General features: G+C 38.8%; 1 long non-coding RNA gene across 1 annotated transcript in view; it reads left to right on the top strand.

Annotated features, from left to right (window-relative positions):
• Window positions 1–505: 505 nt before the first annotated feature.
• LOC134729886 (uncharacterized) overlaps window positions 506–8,503 on the top strand; it is a 123,548-nt gene continuing 115,550 nt past the window's right edge. Inside the window, exon 1 of the long non-coding RNA XR_010111413.1 lies at window positions 506–585. This is a non-coding gene — a long non-coding RNA (uncharacterized LOC134729886). The remainder of the gene's footprint in view (window positions 586–8,503) is intronic.

Genomic DNA, 8,503 nt, shown 5'->3' with positions numbered 1-8,503 from the left:
GCAGTACACTAGAGGAGAACCAATGTTTATGCCGGTTACCACAGCACATGGTCTACAGTGATAAATGCATTGCTGATCACCGCAGAGAAATTGAACTAGAGCATCCCAAGGGGAGATTATATATTACTGCTAAGTGGTGGCTGATGGCTCATGATGTAAATCTATAGAATCAATTTAATGTAATTACTTTTTTAAAAAAATGAAAGATGTCCTGAGGGTCCTTTGATTTACATGAGCGGAGGAGGCATGTCTATCCAGTTAGGTCTTGGGAGATTCTGCATAATGTTTGAGGGCAGAGGGTGGGGTTAGGATATCAGAAGAACAAGACACTAAAAGAACAGGACGCCTATCAGGAGAACACCCGAGTCAGATGCTGCAGGAGGCACTGGGGGCTTTTAACCAAGACATCGAAGAAAAAACCTTATGCTAGGAAGGTCGCTAAAAGCGTGCTTACAGAGAGCAGTTCCTGATGCCTTTTTCTTCTCCTGCCAGCTGAGGTGAGGGCCTATTGGAAGAGGTGGCATTTGAAATGGTACTGTGGTCGAGAGAAGAGCATATGAACGTGAGACTGAAGGGAACATAAGGGTAAGTAATGCCCAGACTCCATCCCATCCATGGTCTGTGAGCCAAGCCCAGTTTTACCCTCCAACCTCCATGCCTAGGCTATAGGAAGGTTGAAGCAGAAGCAGTTACTCATTAGACAAAAGCTGCCTCTAGCGTTTTAGGCCCTTGGCCCATGCAGATGCCTTTGCTACAGCTCCAAACAAACCTCTTTCCCTTGCTCTTGCCCTAAAGCCCTTTTGATGAGGGATGAAAGAGTGCCTTAAAATTCAAACAACTGCTACCACAGAATGTTAATGTAGGTTCAAATTAAAGCATCACTTTAATCCCGTGTATAGGTGCTCCTAATTTTACTATGATCCTGTGTAGGGCCACTGCCCCTTTCAAGACCCTGAGGTTGTAAAAGATTGATGGGAAAGGAGGCACACAGCATTAGAAATGTAGATGGTAGGATCATTTGACAGGGAAAAAAAAGGGGGGGGGTAGGCAGAACATAAAGATCAGAGGGCTATTGACCTCTCTACTCTGACTGAGATTAACCCTGTATTTCCATTTCTGGAATACAAAATTCTTCAAACCTTAAGGAAGCTACAATAGGCCATAATACAAGGTCTTCTCCTTACAGTTGTATCAGTATCAAGTGTCAAATTCATCTCCTGGCACTCATTCATAGCAAGTCATTACAAAGGAGGTATAACACACCTACACATGCTATAATAATAGATTATCATTTTTTATTGATACAGTGTCATCTCAGCATATTATATTCCATTTGTATTCATAGAGGAAGATTGAGCACTCACCCATATTTGAAATTAAAATATATTTTAACTTTGGAAATGTATTGTTTAAAGAAAATATACACATCTTGTCATAGTTGATAGGAAGAGAAAGATGTTGGAAGAAATACAATATGAGAATAAAATGTGCATTTTGAAATCCTTACTCCTCTTGCTACCTTGTGTGTGGCATTAGCAAGTCCTATTGACATCTCTGAGTCTCTGTAGCTTCACACGTAGAGTGGCTGTCTTGTGTGATTCGCATCATTGTGTCATAGATTTAAAAGAGAATGTATGAAAAACTGGCTCATGGTCACAGTAAGTTTTCAAGAAAGGTTAGAGCCTTCCAACCCTCTGTACACACTTAAAAGGCTCTTTAAACTTTACATAAAATAAAAAAGGCAAAAATGCCTGTGATCTCACAAAAAATATATCACACTCTGTGTGGATATATTTTATAAGAAAAACATTTTGGGGACAATTTTGGAAAACTCAAATAATATTAAAAAATATGGTGAAGCAGAGTGTCCTTCCCCACATTACAATTCCCCTGGTACAAAGTAACCAAGATAATAGGTTCGTATAATTCTTTCAAGATAAAGTTCATGTGGCTGAAGAGGCCTCATACACATGGTGGAAGGCAAAAGGCATGTCTTACATGGTGGTAGGCAAAGAGGAAATGAGAGACAAGTGAAAGGGGTTTCCTTTTATAAAACCATTAGATCTTGTGAGACTTACTCACTACCATGAGAACAGTATGGCGGAAACCACCCCCAGATTCAGTTATCTCCCACTGGGTCCCTCCCACAACATGTGGAAATTATGGGAGCTATAATTCAAGATGAGATTTGAGTGGGGACATGGTCAAACCATATCATTCTGCCCCTGGTCCCTCCCAAATCTCACATTATCACATTTCAAAACCAATCATGCCTTCCCAACAGTCCCCCAAAATCTTAACTCATTTCAGCATTAACTCAAAAGTCCAGTCCAAAGTCTCATCTGAGACAAGGCAAGTCCCTTCTGTCTATGAGCCTGTAAAATCGAAAGCAATTTAGTTACTTCCTAGATACAACGAGGGTACAGGAATTGGGTTAATACAGCCAGTCTAAATGGAAGAAATCAGTCAAAACAAAGAGGTTTACAGGCCCCATGTAAGCCTAAAATCCATCAGGGCAGTCAAATCTTAAGGCTGCAAAATGACCTCCTTTGACTCCATGTTTCACATCCAAGTCATGCTGATACAAGAGGTGGGTTCCCATAGTCTTGGGAAACTCCACCCCTGTGGCTTTGCATGGTACAGCCTCCCTCCTGGCTGCTTTCACAGGCTGGTATTAAGTGCCTGCAGCTTTTCGAGGTATACGGATCAAGCTGTCAGTGAATCTACCATTCTGGAATCTGGAGGATGGTAGCACTCTTCTCACAGCTTCACTAGGCAGTGCCCAGTGGGAACTCTGTGTGGGGACATCAACCCCACATTTTCCTTCTACACTGCCCTAGTGGAGGTTTACCATGAGGGTCCTGCCCCTGCCGTACACTTCTGCTTGAAAATCCAGGTATTTCTGTACACCCTCTGAAATCCAGTTGGATGTTCACAAACCTGAATTCTTGACTTCTGTGAACTCATAGGCTCAACATCATTTGGAAGCTGCCAAGGCTTGGGACTGGCACTCTCTGAGTCCCTGGCCTGAGCTGTACCTTGTACCTTGGCTCGTTTTAGCCATGGCTAGAGTGGCTGAGACTCAGAGCACCAAGTTCCTAGGCTGCACACAGCAGGAGGGCTCTGGCCCCAGCCCAAGAAACAATTTTTTTCTCATAGGCCTCTGTGCCTGTGATAGGAAGGGCTGCCACCAAGGTCTATGACATGCCCTGGAGACATTTTCCCCATTGTCTTGGTGATTAACATTTGGTTCTTCATTACTTATGCAAATTTATGCAGCTGGCTTGAATTTCTCTTCAGAAAAATTTTTTTTTCTATTGCATCATCAGGCTGCAAATTTTTCAAACTTTTATGCTCCGTATCTCTTTTAAAACTGAATGCTTTTAACAGCACCCAAGGCACATCTTGCATGCTTTGCTGCTTAGAAATTTTTTCTGCCAAGTGCCCTAAGTTATCTCCCCCAAGTTCAAAGTTTCACAAATCTCTAGAACAGGGATAAAATGCCGCCAGTCTCTTTGCTAAAACATGGTAAGAGTCACGTTTACTCCAGTTCCCAACAAGTTCCTCATCTCCACCTGAGACCGTCTCATCCTGAATTTTATTGTCCATATCATTATCAGCATTTTGGTCAAAGCCATTCAACAAGTCTCTAGGAAGTTCTAAACTTTCCCACATTTTCCTTTCTTTTTCTGAGCCCTCCTAACTGTTCCAACCTCTGCCTGTTACCCAGTTCCACAGTAGCTTCCACATTTTTGGGTATCTTTACAGTAGTGCCCCACTCTACCAGTACAATTTGCTGCTGATAAAGACATACCCAAGACTAGGTAATTTATAAAGAAAAAGAGATTTAATGGACTGACAGTTCCACATGGCTAGGGAGGCCTCATAATTGTGGTGGAAGGCAAAAGGCATGTCTTACATGGTGGCAGGCAAAGAGGAATAAAAGCAAAGTGAAAAGGGTTTCCCCTTATAAAACCATCACATCTGGTGAGACTTAATCACGATCACAAGAACAGTATGAGGGAAACCACCCTCATGATTCAATTGTCTCCCACTGGGTCCCTCCCACAACATGTGGGAAATATGGGAGCTACAATTCAAGATGAGATTTAGGTGGGGACACAGCCAAACCATAACACCATTATTATATGTTAATTTTTATAAAATAGTTTCCTGTAATATTTATTTTCATTTTTAAAAATATTTTATTTGACAAGTATCTAGTAAAGAATGCACTGCTTGGTTTTTGTTTGTTTGTTGTAACAATCAAAGCTCTGCTGTGCATTCAAGTTGAAATAACTTGGCCAATGTTTTTAGGTGCAAATCAAAAGATTGGTGTTGTTAAATCTAAGGACACTAACTTTTATTTTCCTCAGATAAGAAACAAAACTCTACAAATTTTTCCAGTACTAATATTATCAAATTTAAAATTTTGCCAATTAAATTGATAAATACAGTATCTGATTTTTTCTTTCACTTAAATGTCTTTAGGAGTATGCTTTAGCATATTTTATTTATTTTTTCATTATTTGTATTTGTTTAGCTGTGACACATTTAAGATGCTTTCTCATTTATTGTATTTTACTAGTTTTTTGGATTTTTATAGAATCCTGGTAAAATATATGTTAAGATATTTATTGTCCAGTTTCTCATTTGTGTTTTGATTGTGATGTTATTAATATAAGTTCAAAGTTTTTATGTGACTATAATTATTATTATTTTAATTTAGAGTTTGTAAATTCTGAGTCTTACATACAATGCTTTGTCTGCTTCAAGATGATATGTAAATTCAGTCATGCTTAATTTTAGTATTTTTGTGGCTTATTTTTTAGGTTAGAATTTGATCTAACTGAAAATTTTGAGGGCATAAGAAACAAGGTAAAACTCCAATCTAAAAAATGCTACTACAAACAATCAGAAAATTCAGGAGAACTTTTAGGTAATTAAATTAATAAACAATGATAAGTCTTCTGCAAGTATAATGGCTTTCTATTTATTTAAATCTTGTGTCTGTAAGTGTATCTGAGTGTGGATATATGTTTACTCCACTGGAATTTTAGAGGTGACTTTATAAAAATTCTGCCTATTGCTTAAGTGTACACAAAGATATAATATACTTGTTTGCTAAAGGTATGATTTTAAGAATTTTTATGGACAATAATTTTTTTATTAATATCTAGTCAGAATACCACTGCATATAGTCAAAACCGATATGATGATTTTAAGCAGAAAGGTCTTTAAAACCAGGAGTTCAGCTTCAGATTAGCTCTCCAGACTCTCCTAGAACAACTGTGCAGAACTGGCTCATCAAGGCAGCTGCTACCTTTAGCCATACCAGGAAGCCAGAGAATCAGGAAGCCTCTGTGACTGCTGCCAGTTTCAATATCACACCACCTTAGTGGAAATCTTGGAATCAGAGAGAGCTGTTTCCACACCTGATAGCTGAAGGAAATCACCATTTATGCTGAGGTCTGGATAAGAGAGAACCACCTCCATAATTGTTGGTCTTGTCAACCAAATCCACAATATCATATCTGCCTCTCTCTCCATGAGGAGTGTGAAAAATGTAGATTTTTAGCAGTTCATCCTCTTCAATATCAACAGGTTCATCCTAAGGAAGCTGGCATACATTTTGAATGAACCAAATAGTCTAACAATAAAACTCACTTGCACACTTACCACTTAGATCATGGTATATTTTATTTTAAACATACACTGAACTACATTTTCTTATATGTGATTTTTAAAGTTTTTTTTTTTTTCTTTTTAAAGTAGACTTTATTTTTTAGAGCAGCTTTAGGTTCACAACAAAATTTAGAGGAAGGTTTACACATTTCTGATACACAATTCTCCTCACACATGCATAGATATAGATTTCCCAATTACCAACACCCCCTACCAAAGCAGTACATTTGTTAATTTTGTTTGTTTGTTAATTTTTATTTTTATTTCAAGTTCCAGGGTACATATGCAGGATGTGCAGGTTTGTTACACAGGTAAAAGTGTGCCATCGGGGATTGCTGCACCTATTAACTCATTACCTAAGCATTAAGCCCAGCATGCATTAACTATTTTTTGTAATGCTCTCCCTAACCCCACCCCACCTCCGGCAGGCCCCAGTGTGTGTTTTTCCCCTCCCTGTGTCCATGTGTTCTCATTATTCAGTTCCCACTTATAAGTGAAAATATGTGTTGTTTGGTTTTCTATTCTTGCATTAGTTTGCTGAGAATAATGGCTTCCAGTTCCATCCATGTCCCTGCAAAGACATGATCTCATTCTTTTTTATGTCTGCATAGTATTCCATGGTGTATATGTACCAGTTTATTTATCCAGTCTATCACTGATGGACATTTGTGTTAATTCCATGTCTTTGCTATTGTGAATAGTGCTGCAATGAACGTACATGTGTATGTATCTTTGTAAAAGAATAATTTCTATTCCTTTAGGTATATTCTCAGTAACGGGATTGCTGGGTCAAATAGTATTTCTCGTGCTAGATCTTTGAGGAATCACCACACCGTCTTCCACATGGTTGAATACATTTACATTCCCACCAACAGTGTAAAAGCATTCCTGTTTCTCCACAACCTTGCCTGCATCTGTTGTTTCTTGACTTTTCAATAATTGCCATTCTGACTGTCATGAGATGGTATCTCACCGTGGTTTTGATTTGCATTTCTCTAATGATCAGTCATGTTGAGGTTTTCCTCATAGGTTATTTGGCCACACAAATATCTTTTGTTGAGAAGTGTCTGTTCTTGTCTTTTGCCCACTTATTAATGGGGTTGTTTGTTTTTTTCTTTTAAATTTAAGTTTCTTGTAGATTCCAGATATTAGACCTTTGTCAGATAAATAGATTGCAAAAATGTTCTCCCATTCTGTAGTTTGCCTGTTCACTCTGATAGTTTCTTTTGCTGTGCAAAGCTCAGCAGTTTAGTTGGATCCCATTTATCGATTTTTACTTTTGTTGCAATTGCTTTTGATTTTTTTTATTATACTTTAAGTTTTAGGGTACATGTGCACAACGTGCAGGCTAGTTACATATGTATACATGTGCCATGTTGGTGTGCTGCACCCATTAATTCGTCATTTAACATTAGGTATATCTCCAAATGCTATCCCTCCCCCCACCCCACAACAGTCCCTGGTGTGTGTGTTCCCCTTCCTGTGTCCATGTGTTCTCATTGTTCCATTCCCACCTATGAGTGAGAACATGTGGTGTTTGGTTTTTTGTCCTTGTGATAGTTTGCTGAGAATGATGGTTTCCAGCTTCACCCATGTCCCTACAAAGGACATGAACTCATCATTTTTTATGGCTGCATAGTATTCCATGGTGTATATGTGCCACATTCTATTAATCCAGTCTATCATTGTTGGACATTTGGCTTGGTTCCAAGTCTTTGCTATTGGGAATAGTGCCACAGTAAACATACGTATGCATGTGTCTTTATAGCAGCATGATTTATAATCCCTTGGGTATATACCCAGTAATGGGATGGCTGGGTCAAATGGTATTTCTAGTTCTAGATCCCTGAGGAATCGCCACACTGACTTCCACAATGGTCGAACTAGTTTACAGTCCCACCAACAACAGTGTAAAAATGTTCCTATTTCTCCACATCCTCTCCAGCACCTGTTGTTTCCTGACTTTTTAATGATTGCCATTCTAACTGGTGTGAGATGGTATCTTATTGTGGTTTTGATTTGCATTTCTCTGATGGCCAGTGATGATGAGCATTTTTTCACGTGTCTTTTGGCTGCATGAATGTCTTCTTTTGAGAAGTGTCTGTTCATATCCTTCGCCCACTTGTTGATGGGGTTGTTTGTTTTTTTCTTGTACATTTGTTTGAGTTCATTGTAGATTCTGGATATTAGCCCTTTGTCAGATGAGTAGATTGCAAAAATTTTCTCCTGTTCTGTAGGTTGCCTGTTCACTCTGATGGTAGTTTCTTTTGCTGTGCAGAAGCTTTTTAGTTTAATTAGATCCCATTTGTCAATTTTGGCTTTTGTTGCCATTGCTTTTGGTGTTTTAGTCATGAAGTCCTTGCCCATGCCTATGTCCTGAATGGTATTGCCTAGGTTTTCTTTTAGGGTTTTTATGGTTTTAGGTCTAACATGTAAGTCTTTAATCCATCTTGAATTAATTTTTGTATAAGGTGTAAGGAAGGGATCCAGTTTCAGCTTTCTACATATGGCTAGCCAGTTTTTCCAGCACCATTTATTAAATAGGGAATCCTTTCCCCATTTCTTGTTTTTGTCAGGTTTGTCAACGAGCAGATGGTTGTAGATGTGTGGTGTTATTTCTGAGGGCTCTGTTCTGTTCCATTGATCTATATCTCTGTTTTGGTACCAGTACCATGCTGTTTTGGTTACTGTAGCCTTGTAGTATAGTTTGAAGTCAGGTAGCATGATGCCTCCAGCTTTGTTCTTTTGGCTTAGGATTGCCTTGGCGATGCGGGCTCTTTTTTGGTTCCATAAGAACTTGTAGCTTGATGGGGATGGC

This window comes from Pan paniscus, chromosome 2 (assembly GCF_029289425.2).
Source record: "Pan paniscus chromosome 2, NHGRI_mPanPan1-v2.0_pri, whole genome shotgun sequence".
Classification (NCBI taxonomy): Eukaryota; Metazoa; Chordata; class Mammalia; order Primates; family Hominidae; genus Pan; species Pan paniscus.
This window is presented reverse-complemented; position numbering and strand designations above follow the sequence as displayed.